General features: G+C 46.4%; 1 long non-coding RNA gene across 12 annotated transcripts in view; it reads right to left on the reverse strand.

The window, feature by feature from the left end:
* The window catches only part of LOC124097927 (uncharacterized), a 291,392-nt gene extending 274,464 nt beyond the window's left edge, over positions 1-16,928 (reverse strand). For 11 of the 12 annotated variants that reach the window (XR_009227520.1, XR_006853409.2, XR_006853407.2 and 8 more), the window contains exons 1-2: positions 16,299-16,543; positions 14,415-14,674 (exon numbers count right to left, since the gene is read on the reverse strand). This is a non-coding gene — a long non-coding RNA (uncharacterized LOC124097927). Of the gene's footprint in view, positions 1-14,414; positions 14,675-16,298; positions 16,544-16,822 lie in introns of those variants that run through there. The other variant, XR_009227522.1, reaches the window with a different exon arrangement.
* Positions 16,929-18,467: the final 1,539 nt, after the last annotated feature.

Genomic DNA, 18,467 nt, shown 5'->3' on the forward strand with positions numbered 1-18,467 from the left:
TAGCTTGGTGGCTGAGCACTTGCCTGGCGAGTGCAGAGCCTAGGTAAGAACAGATTCGTTATTACATTGACACAAGACCCCAGGATACTCAGATTACTAGGTAAGCCCTTGCTGACATCAAAACTTGTTGATTTTAATCATTATTCAACCATGGATTCACTCAGCAAATAATAATTTATTGAGCAATTACTATATTTGGGGTGAAATAATATGAGGTTTGTCGCATGGAACTGTCTCTAGGGAGTTTCATACAAAATATTTTAGACAATGTTGGGATCACCCCACTTAAGTCTTCAGTAATTAATAGGGCTGCAGCTATTGGTAATCAAAGTAAATGGCATTGGGACATATCAAAGTATTGCAGAGAGAAAGGGTTTGGTACTAACCTCAACCCAAGGATGCCATTAATTGGACATGGAGGTGAGGAGCCTTATAGCTAAACTCCCTAATGTCAAATCTAACCTTAATCAGAAAATAAGGTCAAACACAAGTTCAATTCCATAGGGGGAAAGGTCTCTTTCAAATCAGATCCTCATCCCACCCACGTGCATAGCCAAAGTGGTTGCACATTAGCCATATTATTGTAGGTACCAGCTACATTTTATTACTAAAAACAATGAAAGTGACTAAATTTTGCAAAATCTAGTAGTGTTATCAATACTTGAATGTGGAAAAGGGCAAAAAATAAATCTCACTGTAAATCTGTTAAAAAAAAAAAAACCCTCGCTATGCTCTATAGAAAAACAAAAACAAAATCATCAACACGTTAACCACAAAGCTGCATGGTGTGTAATTTCCCTGGCCTTTGTAGTTAGTTTAAACAATACTGGTAAAATGCTCTAGCGATTTATTTTAACTCCAAGTTGGAGTTTACAATGTAACTGAACCTCCTAAATAAATGGTCTGCAGAGACCCTGTGAATCTACAGAAGAAAATAAAATCCTGTAAGAATGTCATACTATTAGAAAGAAAAAAATATTCACCACCCGACCAAGCTACTAAGCCAAAATCCCAGATACTTCTCTGTGGCTTCCTCAAACATAAAAACAAACTGTTTATACTTCCCAAAGAATAAGATCCCACAGTTCCCATCCAGCTGAAGCCCCAGTAAAATACACTAAGGGTTCTGCTTGAGTAAGAACCAAGCTCACAGCTTCAAAATTACATTTCATGGAAGATTTGAGCAGAAGACATCTCGGCTTGGATCCAGAAATCCCAGAACGCTGTCATTTAGATACTGTCAGATCAGGAGAGAGAGCAGGCACTGAGGTAGTATCTAATTAAGACATCAAACCCCTGCCCTGACGGACTTGCTCGTCTTGTTCCGCTAGATGAGGCTTTCCTGGTGGTTTTATTAATATTCTAGCACAGCAAAGGAATTGCTACATTAAAACGCAGTGTAAATCCAAGCTTCAAGTGGCAATAAACTCATAAGGTACTAAGCCTCAGGGGTACTAATTTCTTCTTTTGCAAATAAATGCCAATATCATGCTGTCTCTCTGCCTTCCAATAGAACTTCAAATACAAATCTCCAGGCCCTGAATTTCTGAACCCATGAAGAAGTGAGTTTGAACACTCATAGTGGAGGGTCCGAGGGTGTAGAAGCAAGCATAGCGGAAGGCCCCCAGCAAGGCTGCGGCCTGGATGACTTTCTCGGGGCTGCTGTGACAAATGATCCCAGACTTTGGGGCTTAAATCAGCAGAGGTATCATCGCTCCTGGTGTCAGCAGGGCCATGCTCAGGGAAGAAAGTGTTCCTTGCCGCTTGTGGGGGCTCCGTGGCACTCCGTGGCACTCCTTGGCTTGTGGCCACATCACCCCCACCTCTGCCTCTGTTCTCACACCTGCTCCTGCCCCTCTCTTCTAAGGACAGGCCCACCTAGAAAACCCAGGACAATGTCCCCAGGGCAAGATCCTTAATCACATGTGCGAAGACTATTCTCCTTCTTTGGTAATGGTGACAGGTCCCAGGACTTAGAACCTGATCATCCTGGGTGGTGGGGGAGGGCTTACCCAACGCTGCTCTGCACCCTCCTGGGAAGGTGGGGCTTCCAGCCATACAGTTAAAAAACTGAAAACCAAGCAAAGCAGAGCAAAAATTGGTGCCAACAGGCGTGTTGTCAAGCACTCTCTGCCCGAGCTCAGGCGCATGGTCCTGTGGGGCTGTGAGGCTCCGCTCAGCTCCTCTCAGACTCTCAGCCTGGCTGAAGCCGTCATTCGGGCTGCTTTTCTTGGCCCCGCACTCATGCTGTCTTTATTGTTCTGTGACTGCTTCCCACCTCTGTCCCAGCTATCATGACTCTGAACGGCTTATTATTGCTGTTGCTTCATGGCGTTCTTGTTGGTCTGGGGCCTGTCTCTGCACAGCCGAGTCAGGAAGGTCTCTGCTGCCCCAAAGTATTTTAGGATCCACACAAGGCCTAAAATTCCTCACCTCTGCCCTCCCCCTTTAAAATCAAATATAAGGGCTGGGGACGTGGCTCAGTGGCAGATGAACCTAACACACAAGATCCTGGCTTCAATGACTAGCATCAAAATTTTTTAAAAAGTCAAATATTATTTTGTACGCCAGGCACGGTGGCGCACACCTGCAATCCCAGAGGCTCGGGAGGCTGAGGCAAGAGGATCATTGTGAGTTCAAAGCCAGCCTCTGTAAAAGTGAGGCAACTAAGCAACTCTGTGAGTCCCTGTCTCTAAATAAAATACAAAGTAGGACTGGCGATGTGGCCTAGTGCTCTGAGTTTAATCCCTGGTACCCTCCCTCAAAAAATAAAAAAAATAAATATAAATAAATTATATATATATTATATATATATATATATATATATATATATATATATATATATATATATGATTTTGTGGTGGATTATACATTAAACCACGGTTTCAGATTGTTCATGAAATCATGAAAGAAATATTCAGTCATTATTTCCCAAATATATGTTTGTTGAGAGGTTGGTTCTGTAAAGTTTTATTAATGAGCGTCCTCACAAAACCAGACAAAATAGAACTTAACAGAAAGCATGATTCCATATTCAAAGAGTTTATTTTAAAAAGTTAAGCTTTAGGCACCAGACATCTCAAGGCCAGGCTCAGAGGGCCGGGTCAATTCTCAAAGAATCCACGTATGTTTGTCACAAGCCCCTTGTCCCTTTAGGTGACATAATGGCAGGAGCCAGGCCTGGTTTTGCTCAGCCTTGTATCTGCTGCATCTGGTCCAGTCCTAACCCACCACAGGTTCTTGATGGTATGTGAAGGAGGATGACAGGAGGGAAGGATAGAGGGACGGAAGGAAAGAGGGAAGAAGGGCAACCTCAGAGAACCATCAGCTCTGAATGGCCAAACAAAGGAGGAGGACACAGAAGAACAGGAGCAAGACACTGGGACATGCAGACAGTGTCACCAGGGGACTGTTGTCACCAGGTAGTGGGTCCCAGAGGAGAGCTCACAGATTCCCATGCACAGCTCTGTGGCAGGGTCAGCATGGCAGGGTGTCTGGGGCCAGGTGCAGCCGGGTTCATATCCCAGTTCCATGTCCACAGCTGCCATGTCCTCGCATGCAGATGTGGGTAACGATCCCTGCTCTCTGGGGCTGCTGACGGGTGTAGAGGCCGTGTCCCCCAAGACTACTAGCAGGTGGGATCTCTGAAGAGCTCCTTTCATCTCCCAAGATCTGCACAAAGTGCTCGACATAAGCATGTCACTGAGAAACACCACTTAATTGATGTATCGTTCCCTATAGTTAATAATGTCTTTCCTCCCTCCCTTGTTTCTTTTCATCATCCTGTATCAACTAGATAAATACAGTTACTTGATTCAAAATTCAAAATATACATAAGGGCACAGAGGGAACACTCTCCTTCTGTCCCCTGGGCTCCCGATTCCCAGGCCATTTTACAAGCAATGGGGTTTCAGTCACCAGCTGCTTATAAATTAGGTTCACAATAAAATATTGTTTGTTCTGGGTTTAAGCAACTCGAAACAAAGCATTCTACTGTCCTTCAGTCACTCCAGGTCTGTCAGCAGCGCCAGCCTGCGCCACCCGGCTGTTCCCATCCCTCCTGTGGGCTCATCAAGCAGTCTGCTTAATAGAGACCCACCACACAGTTACTCCTCCATGACCAGTTTTCAAAGGCTCAGCACAAACACTGAGATGCGTCGGATGTGAAGACGGTCTCAGCACAGCTCAGTGCTTTTGAGAGAAGGTCTGCTGGGTATAGGACCATGTTTCAATGGCACCCACACGGCGAATCAGAGCAACCAACGCCCTACAGAAGGGCAGAAGTGACAGCGAATACAGAGTTTGGGTTTTGGGTTTTGATGCTGGGTGACTTTGGGTTTTAGCAGCATGTTAGGTCCAAGATCGTTCCGTAAGAATGGGAGGCGGAATCCAAGACCCCTGGGGTTGGCCAGGATCCAGGGAGGTGACCGACCCTAAGAGTGAGGTTGAAAGAAGATTAAAAACCAAGGACAAGAAGCAGCATCCAAATAGGAACAGCAGAGCTATTCTGGGTGGAAAAGCAATGGAAGGACCGGAAGGCCAGGGCGTGCATCTGAGGACACAAGGCGAGAGACTATGTGACCAGTCAGAGTCAGCAGGGAAGGGGCGGCGGCACTGATGCAGACCCCAGTCAGAAAACAGGACGGAGCCTCTTTTCTGGGCACCTGCATTGCCTCCTGTGTTCAGGGGAGACCCCTGGTTCGAGAGCCTCAGCATGCACAAACCCCGGGGGCTCAGGAGATGCCGCCCTGAGCCAGGTCCTGGCAGCAGGATCCTGACAACATGATACTTCTTGCCCTTGTCTGTTCGCTTGCTGCACGAAGACACTCCTACTGCCATTTGGCTAGAAACCGATGCAATATATTTAGGTACCGCAGTTTAATGATGATAGAAAAGTGGGAATTTTGAACTGGGCTATGGAGTTGAGCAGAAATGGACAGAAGTTTTTGAAGAAAAACATTCCATGAACTTTCACCCAAATTCCCACACTGAGAAAAATGCTGGAAACCTATTACGATAGGACCAAGGTTTATTTACCCTAAAGACAGAATGGTAGCAAGTGAATTTTGTTTGTCCTTTGAACTATACCAATCTGCAAAAAGGAAAATAAAAGAGGCTTAACTCACATGCTTGTAGTTTTATTTTATTCTAATTGCCGTGGCCGAATGAAGTCGGAATGATTCCAGCACAGTTGTCACATGAGCAACTGTGCCAGCCCTCCTGGGTGCTCCATTCCACACCCGTCTTAGGAACTAGTGTCCTGGCAGTGCCGGCGGTGTATGACACTTCTCCAGAGGAGGACACAGACAGGAAGGACAGCTCCCCCGAATGTCAATTTGTGGCGAGGAATAAAAGAAGGAGCAGACACCCAGGGTTGCCACACAGAGCCTGAGAGCAAAGAACCGACACTCTGGGGTGTTTTGAGTTTTCAGACTTTTCTTTCACCCCGTGCACCCCAATGAAGGAGTGTGGAAGGAGCTGCATAAAGCACCCTACTAGGCTGGCTCACTTGCTCTAACACCTAGAGGTCACCCTTCAAGCCAGCCAGGAGCTGTGCAGACCTGGAGCCAAGCCACCTTGAACCTCAATGACACACAGCAAGGCATTTACACCGGCCATGTAAGTTCTGGGGTGGCCTACTGAGGGAGGTTCAAGTTCCCTTGGCTCAAGAAGTCTTCCAATCCAAGACACCGCACCACCGTAGGATTTGCTAAATTAGAGCAGTGACCCAGACCCAAGGAATGGGAGACAAAGCAGGAGGCCAATCTTGACCCAGTTCTGCTCTAGGTTTTTAGAAACCCCGTACTGGACAGGTAAGACCTTGGAGAGTACTAGGTGCCCATCCTGGAGGAGAGAAGGTTTGAACCAGGCGGCTCTGAGTTAAAGCCAGTCCTCTTACCTGTGGGTCCTGCATTCCTGGGTTCAACCAACCAGAGAATAACCAAGTGCCCCTGTAGACTTGTTTTCCTCATCATGATCCCCTAAACACTCCAGTAGAACAACTATTTACGCAGTATTTTCAATGCGTTAGACAATGTAGAGATGATGAATAGTTCAGGAGAGGATGTGGGCAGGTCAAAGGCAATCACATTGTGCTGTAGAGGGACTGAGCATCTACGATTTGGTTATCCAAGGGGGTATTGGAAGAAATCCCCTGTGGATACTCAGGGACCACCATATCTGTGTGGGAGAGGGAGAGAGCAAGGGAGAGACAGAGAGGGGCAGGGAGGACCAAGCCAGGGCAAAACCAGGCTAGAGCCAAAGAGAAGTCTTCAACTCAGAGATTCAACTGAGGAATTGTGAGCCTGTCCACAGCTCTTCTTTGGAACCTGACTTGGGGGGGAGGAGAAAGGATGATCCCCAAATCATTTTTATTTTGCTGTAGAATGAGGATTGGATGAACATTGTTACACATCATGTTCCTGGAGTTCCTTACAAATAATGACGCCTTCCCACCCACAGGCTGCCTGCAACCTGCCCTCTCAGGAATCCACAAATCCAGCAGAGTAGACCTCCTCTTTTCAAGCCTGATTAAATAGTTAGGCCTCAAAATATATCCACAGTATTTGCAGAATAAGAGGAAATCTGATCAACATAGAACCAGACAAAGGGTCAGGTGGAGTCGGTGCCTCAAGGGGACCTTTCTCCCTTCCTGGTGGACACTGTATATCCGTAATCTAGCGCAGTCGACAGATGGGCATTGTGCCATTTACCCGTTTGACCACATGAACCAGACAGACATTTCTCTGAACCTCCATTTCATCACCTGTAAAATGAGAATATTACTAACACTTAATACATGAGATTCCAGGGAGAGCCAAATAAGATCGTGAATAAGACATTGTTGCACAAATTAAAGTTTATGTAATGATTACTACTACTTCTCTGAGAACACTAAACAATCAAAAATCAAAATTCTAGACATCATATAGTATTTATTCCGAAATTTCTTAAAGCCCGAGTGTGCCAGAAATCCATTTCAAGACCCCACAGTGATCTGATGCTAAGCCTGAATTACCACAATGATTTATTGGTGTATCCTAGAAATAAAGTTTTTTGTGTGTTTTTTGTTTGTTTGTTTGTTGCTTCCGATTTTCAGAGACTTCTATACATGTATCTCTTGGGTCATCATCCCACTGATCATAAATGTGTTGACCCACATGTTCTGGGATTTTCCAGCAGGGGAGAAAAAAAAACCATCACTATTCTCCACCTCTGGAGAATCCTTACACCTCACAATCTTTTTCCCCCCTGGGCCTCACACACGTTAATAAGCAAGGGCTCTACTACTGAGCCATAGTCCTAGACCAAAACATGTATTTTTTTAACTATAAAAGAATAAGGATAGGAGTATGAAAATACATTATTTTTTATCCTTGCTCAAATACTTTCCCCCAGTTGTTGCCAAATTGCCCAACACTTAACCCAGTCTCAGCATCTTTCTGTATCTTAAGCCAAGGATTTGGTGGCTGTGAGCTTACACTTCTTCAAGATTATGAAACACTGTTGCAGAATGCCAGAAAAGTTACATGTTGCCTCATCACAAAGGAATGCTGGGCTTAGCAGCTGCCTGCTGTGGCCAGGCTGGGCGGGTTGTGCTGTTCATTTATACAGGTTGATTTTCAGAAATTCTTAATGTAATAAGCAGAGGATACTTGAATAACCTGGGTCCCAATAAGATCAATGACTTCGGTTTGCGTTTCTGGCTGTTTTTTTAAGCCACGATTGTGTACACACAGCACAAGGCTCTATTTTGTATGTTTAAGTCAATAATACATCTCTCCCCACCCCACAGCCTGTGGACAGCCAGGGGATGTCCTCTCTAACTTTGTTCTGACACTTGGCACAGTATGGATCCTTCCCAGGCCAGGGAGCTAGCCCATCAATCCAGGCCTCTCTGAGGATCCCCTTGGCCGTGACCAGTTGTCTTGGCTACTATAGTTCTCAGGAAATCATCTTGGGGCTTCTCTGAAAGGTGTTCTCACTCATAAAAATATATAAAAGGCCAAGATATGGAGAAACTGGGGCCCTCGTAAAGCTGTAACATGGTATTTCCAACTTGGAGGACAGGCAGTTTCTTAAAAGCTTAATAAAAATTACCATACCAGGGCTGGGGCTGGGGCTCAACTGATAGAGCGCTCACCTAGCATGCATGAGGCACTGGGTTCAATCCTCAGCACCACATAAAAATAAAATAAAGGTTCTGTGTCCACCTAAAACTAAAAAATAAATATTAAAAAAATTATCACATCAACCAGCAGTTCAATTCCTAGGTATCACCCAAGAGAAATGAAAACATAGGTCCACACTAATGCACGAATGTTCACAGCAGTACTTTTGTTGATAGTTAACAAACAGAAACAACTCCCACGGCCAGTACCTGATGACCAGGTTACCCAAGGGGCACATCTCTACAATGGAATACCACCAGACACTACAAAGGACCAAGGGGCCAGTACATGCTACCATGTGGAGGGACCTCGTAAATCCAATGGTAAGCAAAGAGCCAGACAAAAAGCCACTGTGTGGGTATACTCAGGTGGACACCCAGGACAGCTGATCTAGAGGCAGTGGTTGCATGGCAGGAATGGGCCAACTCGGAGGACTGGTGGTTCCTTAAAGGCTTCGGGTGTGAAAAGATCCAAAAATGGTGACGGCTGCCCAACTTTGCACATTTACCCCCCAAATCACAGAATCCCTGAATTATGTGCTTGAAACACCTCCAACATATCGACTCACCCCTCCATCTCAGGGTGCCAGCTGAAACCATGATGCTGCTGAGCTGTGAACGTAGTTAGTCCCACTCTGAGTTCCTCTAGTGAGAAACCCAAAAGAAAAATAAAATAAGATCCTTACTTTCTAAGCCACTGTGAGTTGGGAAGTGTCCTACTTGAGGCTCAAAGCATCCTGATGGATACAGACGAGAATCGCCCTCACCACAGCCTGCTCAGCATTGTGTGTTTCGGATGCACCTCTAATTTTGGACGAAGAATATGATTTTAAAAATACACATTTGTGACGATGTGTGTGTTCAAGCATTTCTAACTGCATTGTGATTAGCTATTAGGGGTTCTGAGGCACACTTAAGATGCTACCTAGGCAACTTCAATCCAAGCTTGGACTGGTGCTTGTCACTCAGCCTATCTCCGCCCACTCCTCTTCATGTTAAGCATGAAGCAAATGGCTTCAGCACCCTGAATATAACCCAGATATCAGCCATACTGGGTTATACCCCCAGTGTGTTTCATACCCCCAGGCTTTTGTACATTACATTTTTTCTCTTTTTTATTTTCCTGTTTGTCTTATTTTCTTTGGGGGACTAGGGGTTAACCCCAGGGGTGCTCTACCACTGAGCCACATCCCCCAAACCCTTTTATTTATTTTGAAACTAGGGTCTTGCCAAATTGCTGAAGTTGACCTCAAGATTGTGATCCTCCTGCCTCAGTCACGGGGACTTCAGGGGTGGGATTACACCTGTAGTACACATTGCATTTTCCAAACCTGGAATATTCTTCCTTTTCTGAGCACATGACAAAAGGCTTTGCTGGGCACAGGAGGTCCACACCTACAATCGAAACAACTTGGGAGGCTAAAGCAAAGAGATCACAAGTTCAAGGTCAGCCTGGGCAACTTAGCAAGACCCTGCCTCAAAACAAAAATAAATAAATAAGTAAAAGGCTGGAGATGTAGCTCAGTGGTCGAGTGCTTGCCCTGAATTCAACCCCTAGTACTGCAAAAAAATAAAACAGAAAAAGCTATGCATCTTTTTAATTCCAAATCCATCTTCCCTGACCCCAGCAGATAGTGACTCCCTCCGGCTTTAATTCTGTACTTGGTGTGCATCACCTTCTCCGTCAGTGCATGGGAACTGGCTGCCTTGTCACTATGACCCCTTTTGTGAATGACAAAGGGTTTGAAGCCAAAATGTGAGCTCTAGCTCACATTTGGGTGAGTTTGGACAAGTCACGGCACTTTTGAGTCTTGATTTCTTCTTCTGTGAGATAAAATACGTCGCCTCCCGTCTCCCTTGGGCTGCTGTGAGGCTTTCCTGCAATAAGACCATCAATTATAAAGTACCAGCACATTTGAGTTAGAATAGACGTTTTAAAGGTTCCTAATGGACCGTCCCTTTGAGGGCGAGGACAGGCTCTCTCTGTGTTATCAGAGTTCACCCAGCCAGGCCCTCCAGGACACTAGAGCCGAAGATGGGTCCTGGCTTCTCCTCCACTCCCCGGCTCAGCAGCACCCTCCTGCCTTCCCCTGGGAAGCCCCTCCTTCCCGGGCTTCCTCCCCAGGGGGAGCCCCTTCCTCTTGCTGTTTGCACCCTCTCCCCTGGAAGCCCAGGCTCTGACACCTCTGTTCTTTCCCCACTGGTCCCCCCTGATCTCACCCAGGCTCATGGCTTTAATGCCATTTAATTGCTTCCAACTCACTAAGCTGAACCTCTGGATCACTTCCCCGAAACCCCAATGACTATCAAATTGCTTAAATGCTTAAAAGTGTCTTAGTCCCCAGGTGTCCCAGCCTGCAAGCCCACTCCTCTTTGTTAAAGGCTTTCAGTCTTTCCAGGGACTTGAGCCAAAAATCTTGGAATCACGCAAGACTTTAACTCTCTCTGTCTTCCCACCCAAGGCACTAGGAAAACCTCCGGCCTGAACTGCAAAATGCATTCCGAATCCGACTCCTCACCACTCCACGCTGCCTTTACCCAGTCCACACCACCTCTCACGGGGGTCTCCCGCTCCCGCCTTTGCTCACCTCTGTTCTGGTCTCAACCCACCAGCCAGAGTCTCCCTGTCACACACGAGTTACATCAGGTCATTCACTGTCCAGACCCGACAATGGCATCTCACCAACCTTGGCGTCCACTCCACAGGCCTGGCCTTCAAGACCCCTGCTGTCTGCAGTACATTCCTCTTTCCACTCTGACCTCACCGTCTCCCACTGTGCCCTGTGCTCACCCACTGCAGCCAGCTGTCCTCCGGGCGGTCCCCTGTTAAGTCTTCCTCCTGTCCTTCCCTCCGTCTGAGGCTCTTCTCCCTGATGCCTGGAGCTCCTTCCTCTGCTTCTTCACGTCACTTCTCTGCGCCACCTTCCCCAGGAGCTCAACCCTCGCCATCTTACTGAAAACTGCCCCTCTCCCTTCCTGCTCCCGTCTCCTCTCCCTGCTCCATTTTCCTCACATCACCTGGGAGCACAGGGCTGACTGTCTCCAGTACAAGCTCTAGGAATGCAGGGGGTGTTACTTATCTTGCTTACTTATTGGTCCCAATGTTTAGAGCAATGCTTGGCACATAGAAAGCTCTGCAAAAACAGTACCTAAAAGAATTAATGAAACCTGGATGGATGCCTATGATCCTAGTGACTTGGGAGGCTGAGGCAGGAGAATTGCAAGTTTAAGGCTGCATCATGATCAATATAGTTCTAAACACTTATGGCTTTAATGAGTAATAATGGGCAGAAATATCATCCCAGTTCTCAGAGACAACTGGCATTTAAGAAACCGACAAATTTGAGGCTATGAGGAGAAAACAAAATAAATTCGAACACAAACAAGTAACTTAAAAAACTCATAGCAAATAAGTAAGTAGAAATGGTACCCAGAATATAACTAAGGACACAGAGAATCACCTCTGGATACTTATTGTGAAAGTCAAAGTTAAAGAAATGCTTCTTATTAACTTATAAGATCCTTAGCATATATCATAGTCGTCACTTGTTGAAGGCACAACTACACGATCAGATTTTCTTCCTGTGTAAGTTTATTGCAAACACCTTGGTAGATCGCTCTGATTACAGTAATTTAAACTATTCCAAGTTGATGAGCCGTTTTAAATAATGTAAAACCATAAAATTTGATATCTATTATAAAGTTATTAAGTATATTTGTTTATAATCTAAACAATTAACAACATAAAGACAAATCTTAATGAATTCATTATTTTAAACTCTGACATTACAAGTTGTTATGTTAGCAGTTGCTATGTGAGTAACATATAACTTTCTAACGTAAAACAAATGCTTTCAACAAACTTTTGGACACGACTTTTTTCAAAAGATCTTTTCCTATGTTGATATTGATCAAGTCCATGTTTTTAAAATTTTTTAACACTATCATCTCTAGGCAAGTATCTGCTAGCAGATTACAAATGTGAAGAGGCAATACTTGAATATACCTGACAGAAACTTTGTGAAGGTAAAATGAATATAATCTTCAACCTAAATAATCACTCAGAGAAAACAATACGCCTAGGTAAATTACAGATCTAGAAAAGGAATTTGGAACTTGGAACTTCATTTCAGAATGATACACTAGTCTTCCAAGTACCATTTATATTAACCATGAGGTTTTTTTTGTTGTTGTTGTTGTTTTTTACAGAAAGACCATTCTGTAAAGACTAATATTAGAAAACACAGTAATACCTCTTGGACTCCTTATCAAGAAGTATTGATAACTCAGCCATTATTTTATATTTTGGCTGACAAGTGAATAAATAAAATTGTTAAGTCTATCCCTAAGTCTGTTCATCAATAGCAATGGAAATAGAGTGTTTGAGTAAACTGGAGTAAAGCAGTTCTAGAAAGTCACCATTATCTCAATTTGCAGGTTCTCCTGTAGGGGAACAAATGGCCACAAGGTCTGAGAGGAAGCCCTGACCTTCGGCAACACACTTACATGTAGTTGAGATGAGTTCAAGAAGTTTGATGAACTGAATGAACAGGCTTTGAGTTGGATAAAAAAGTTGACACGATATATGTTCAGAGAAAAAATAATTAAAATATATGCAAACTGTCCAAATTGACTGTGAATATTTCTGGTTAATGTGGTTTGAAGTTTGTGAGACAGTTAAGAAAGAAAATCTGATGTATTGAAACATCACTAATTCACTGTGAAAGCTAATAACAGTATCTTTCATTATATTTTATAGATGCTCAGCCTCACCGGAAAGTGTTTTCTTACATACGTGTTTTTCAAAAAATAATAATCCCCTCAACAACTCTATGAGATAGGTGTTAGGATACTCATTTTACAAGTGAGAAAGCCGAGACCCAAGGGAATCAAGGAACCTGGCCAAGGTACACAGTAATTGCCTAGGCTGGGCTCCCAGGTCCCTTCTGTTTCATTCCAAAGTCTGTCTAAGCCTCTGAGACCAACACTGGCCTACCATTAAAAACGAATTCAAATATACCCACTTCAGATATTGGTGGGTAAAACACCTGCTGGGAAGTAAAACTGTACTCTCCACCTCAAAAGAAGATTCCAGCAGATAAGCTTTTAGTAAAAACACATAAAGGGATCTGAAATTCCATTCGGCACACTTTGCTAAGGTATTCTTTACAGAAAATATAAAGTAGGTTTCCCGAAGTTATCTTCAAGTAGCTGAGCATTCATACAAAATAATTATGACTAATTCTCACTAAGGTTTCCATGTCGGCACCTCTGTTGTTCAACAATTGGAAAATAAACTTCACAGGAGAGGATGTGTCTTAATTATAGAAGCAATCAACAAATCAGAGAATCTTAGGGTGAAAAAGATTTCGTAAAGATTAACTAGACCTTCATTTTAGAGATCATAAACTGAAGTTCTGGATGGCCCAGGAGCTAAGTTTATACAACTAGAAATAAGAAAATCACAATACTTTTTTAACTCATATCAGGATAAAAATGTTTTAAGTAATTCCTTTGACCGGACCATGGAAAGAAAACTCTCATTTTGTAAGGCAAACCATCACTTAAACAAAGACAGTAAACACTATATCAGAACTAACTTTTTGCATTACCAACAGTATCTATGTGAATTTTCAACTGCATTCTCACAGAGATAAAATAAATAAATAAATTGTGAGATTTAAAAGAAAGAATATAAAACTTGGTAGCCACTATAAAACCTAAAAGTGAAGGTCAATCAAATCTACTGGTTCAGTCACTAGTCAAAGTTTTTTTTTTTTTTCTGATAGAACCTGTGCTTTACATCGACTCCTTGTTATTAAAATTTCATTTAGTTTTGACCACTTTTGGATTTCATGTACCAAAATGAAGTGTCAAAGTGAAAAATACCATGTAAGTTCGTCTAACACAGAAACACCCACTATGATATTTACGAAGAAAATCAACTATAAATAAAACAGGGCATTTGCCTGCTGGACCCGTGACTAAATCTCCTTAGTGGCCATAAACTCACATTCATTATATGTGCAAATGTTAAAGAACACATTGTAAAGTTAATAAAATTTCATCGGAAGTACTCAGATCTTCATTGCAAGTGAAAAAGAATCAATAAAAACCAGTTCCAAACAAGGAAATCTGAAGTTGTAAACCACTTTGATCAGGCCACAGATCAAAACAGGGAGACCATTCTCCGAAGGCCTACCTATCAACCCCCAGAGGAAGGGCTCACAGAGTGAGAACAAACCTTTCCAGGTGGAGGTCTCCCAGTCACCAGAGTGTAGTAATCCACAGGAGGAAGGCATTGCCCCAAATCCCAACAAGGTAACTTTGAAGCAACTCCAATTGAAGGGGTTTGGTGGCTTCCCATCCAGGAAGGGTCTGATGCACCAGCACTCCAGGTGGCCCCCTGATAGATCCAGTGAGAACGCTGCAGGACACAGAAGGTCAACTCCAGAGGTCCTCCAGCCACTGCATGATGCTTTTAGAGGCTCACAAGAATCACACCTGCACAATTAAAAGAAATCAAGGTCAGCTTCCAAGTCTCTCTCTTTACACTCAGTTTCTAGACAAAAGCAACTGTCCCTTAATATAGCTCAGACGTTGACAATGAAAACTCACTGGTGCGCGACTCTAGCACCACAAGAAATCATAACTTGAACAAGTTAAAAGACTGTGTTTGGGTGTTTCCCCGAGTTATTAGCAGTGCGTTCAGTCTGACGTTTCATTTGTCTGTCAAGCGTGAACACATCCAAAAGTGTGAAGAAAGCCTCCAGCACTGGGGAACAGAAGAGGGAGGAAAGTGGAGAAGGTGATAAATTATCTCCCTATTTGGACCCAACCCACAAAACACACCTGAGGATAATGACCTAAATTTGTCTTGCAGAACCAATACACCTCATAATATTTAAATGCGTCCCAACAGCTAGAGCAAACATTTGCTCACTTCCAACAAACCCCCAACCTAGGTCTCCAAGATGCCTCTTGCAGTAGTAACCAAGTGACGGGAAAAGACAAGCAGCTTTTGTATGTGAAGTGGAAAACACACGGAAAGAGATCCTAGATCCAGTGAAGACGTTGGCTAGTTTTTGAGAGTCCCCTCCATCTGAGGCGAGAACCAACCTAGAAACATTCCAACGTGAAGCGACTTGGGGAACATAGTGAGGGAGTCTCCCTTCGCCGTGAACGAGGGAAGTGCGCTGCCCGCAGGAGCTGGAACAACCACCCCTCTTTTGGGCGGGCGTGGCCGGTAGAAACAAAAGGTTAAAACACAAAAGGCGGAGCGGAGGGCTGGGTCCGGGGAGCTCCTGGGACTCGGGGCCCCCTTCCAGGCTAGAACACTGAAGTGGGAGGGGTATGCACAGCGAGAGCTGAGGATGGGGTCCCAAAGACAGCAGGGGTCACTCGGGGTGGGTCCTGAAACTGAAAGGGGCCAAGAGGATGGCCGGCTCCAACTAGTGGTCCAGGCCCCATCCCCTCCCTCCATCCCTGCATCTCTTGACAGCCTGGAGCTGGGGCTTCCTCCACCCCACCCCGGCCCCCAAGAAAACTTTCCAAACTCTCGTCTGTTTATTGGAACGCCCTGGACCGCAGAGACAACAGTGCGGCCCCTTACACCCAAACCTCTTCTGCACTCTATTGTTACAATCTTTTTGTGTCGTGCGTGGAAGACTCGGAGCGCTCCGCAGAGAGTTAAGTTATAAAACGGGTGAAGGAATGACCCTCAATCCGCCCCTCTTCTTTTTTCAAGGAGCAAATTCGAGGCTGGAGTGGGGGGTGAGACTGGTCTGGTCCCCGCCAATATGAGCCTATTCTCATCGCGTAAGTGCGCCACTGGGAGAAAGTGAGCCCTTGCCCCCTCTCTGGATACCCTCTTCCCACCCCACCCCCAGCTCTTCATTGCAGAAGCACAAGAGGGAAATGCCTGCTTGAGTTTTGCCCATTTGAAACATAAAATGAAGTAGCACAATCCATGGAAGTTCGTTACAGAACAAAAGAGAAGGGAAGGAGAAAACGGGGGTACAGAGTGCCCTGGCCAAACTTTGCCACTAGCCTACGCCGTGCCCTTGGAAGGGCGGGAGCCGGGCGAGCGAGGGGCCGGGAGGTAAACAAGACGACAATCTCCACTCACCTTCTTCCCCACTTGGTCGCACTTTGGAGAGACACTGTTTCCCTTGTTGCAGTCGGCGAGGCTCTAGGACACTTTTTTTGTGGCCTGACAGCAGAGAAAGTCGCGTAGGCAAAGTTGCGAGAGGGAGATACCCGGGCGTCCGGGGGAGAGGGGAGGAGAGAGAGTTCATCAGAGTTCCCCCTTTTGTTCCCAGTCCCGGAGCAGACAAAGAGGCGGCGAGCGGCGGCAGGTTTCTCCCTCTCACCCCTTCTTCCTCTCCCTCCCCTCCCTCCCCGCCCCCTCCCTCTCCCCATCTCCCGCCCGGCTAGGGAACCTTGAGGCGAGCCGGGGCTGCTCAGTCCCCCGTTGCGAGCCAGTCTGCCCAACCCCGTCTTCCCTCCACCTCGCTCCAAACTTTTTCTCAGGAGAAGCCGGTCCCGGTACCCACCCCGCCAACCCTTTTGCCACCCCCAGCTTCCCAAGGCGCTCAAGTCTACAGAGGGAGGGGGGGGGGTCTCCAAAATCATTGTTTCCGGGAGATGCACCTCTTTGTTTGCACTTTCCCTGCCAATCAGTGTGAAAGATCCACTTTGGCATCGAGTTTCCGTCAGTTTTTCATCATCTCAAGAGACAAAATGCGGAGGGTCGAGGGTCAACCCTAGAAGATAAAGGCGCTTACACAATCAGAGGTGGGGCGCACGCGAGCCTCTCCATCCTCCGATCTTCCACTCGATTCACCCTCCTCCACCCAGCACACCAAACAAGTCGAAGGGGCTCTAAGTGATAGAAAACTCTCCTCCTTCCCTCCCTCGCCCACTCCTAGCCACCCACGCCGGCCCCTTGGAGCGCCCTCGAATCAGCAGGACAAAGACCAGCTTGGGGGTCCGGCAGGACCTTCACCCACCTCTTTGGGCTACCTGTTGCTGCAGGCGCTGTACAACTCGGTCCAGGGGCCCAAGGGCGGATTTCCAGCTCCAGCACCGCGCCCACCCGCTCAGACCCCAAATCCCTTCCTGTCTCAAACTGCCAAAGAAAGAAGGTTCTCAGGATACCCGCGCTCCTCAGACCCTGGAGCAAAGCGCTCCGCACCCGTGACCTTCCCTATCCACTACCTAGTCCTCGCCCCAAAAGATCTAACTCGGGGTACCTAACTGCCTCCCCGTTTTACATCCTCTGGTACTGGCAATGCCCAGCTCAGTATCCCCTCTTACCATCCCCTCCTCCGCTGCCTTGTCCCAAACAAATCAGGTGTCTCGGATCTGGAACAACTCCCCACCCTTCTCCAAGTCTTTTGCTTGACCTCCGGAACTGGGGACCCCCATCTTCATCATCCCCCACCCCTCGTCCTCAGCCCAACTGTGGGCCCCAGCTTTGGCTCGCTGAGTGACTGACTGGGAGGCAGTGCTAATTTTCCTTCTAGATCTCACTAGAATTTAAGAAGAAAGCAGCGAGGTGGGAGAAATGGGAGAGAAGGGGGGCCTCCCAGGGAGGCAGTTTCTGGGGCTAAGGGGAAAAAAATTCCAAAAAGAACACCCACCCGGCAGCTGGCGGACGACCCAGTGCGCACCTTGGCTTCCTGCCTCTTTGCTAGCCCCAGTCCCACCCTGGAGTTCTTAGCGGGCTGGTGAAGTTTGGGGATAGAGAGTTGGGGTAAAGGGAAGCCTGGGGACTTGGAAGCTGTGATCCGGCTTGGGCTGGGGGAATGCCAAAGGCGGGGAGCAAAGGGCTCCAGCTGGGTCTGGAATGTCGCGGGTGTGGGTCTCGCCCAGCGACTCCCCGCCAGGTCTCTACCCAGAGCAGAACAAAGACACCGCGAGGAGCGCTTCTGTCCTGGCCTCTGGGCGTGCGCACCCCGCCCAGTGCTTCCCTCGCACCAGCCCACGCCGCGCTCGGAAACTTTGTAACCAACTTCCCCCAGAGTTTGCGCGCGCGGCTCCCGGGCCCCAAGAAACCCGGACCATCGCCTCCTGGGACCAAAGGTGCCCTCCACCCCTTGCGCCATCGGTCCCAGCCCGCGTGCGGGTGGGTCCCCAATGCTAGGGCCGTGGAGCGCGCGCTTTCCTGAGCTCCCTCAAAAGAAGGAGTTTTGTTTTATTGTTATTTTGTGTTTCTTTTTAGTTCGGACGCGCTCAGTGTTAGGCCGAGGGATCGGAGAGGAACGGTGGCAAAGAGATAAAGGAGCAGCCGCTA

The sequence above is a fragment of the Marmota monax genome, unplaced genomic scaffold, assembly GCF_021218885.2.
Source record: "Marmota monax isolate L192 unplaced genomic scaffold, Marmota_monax_Labrador192_F-V1.1 WCK01_AAM20220418_F8-fsc00141, whole genome shotgun sequence".
Taxonomy (NCBI): Eukaryota; Metazoa; Chordata; class Mammalia; order Rodentia; family Sciuridae; genus Marmota; species Marmota monax.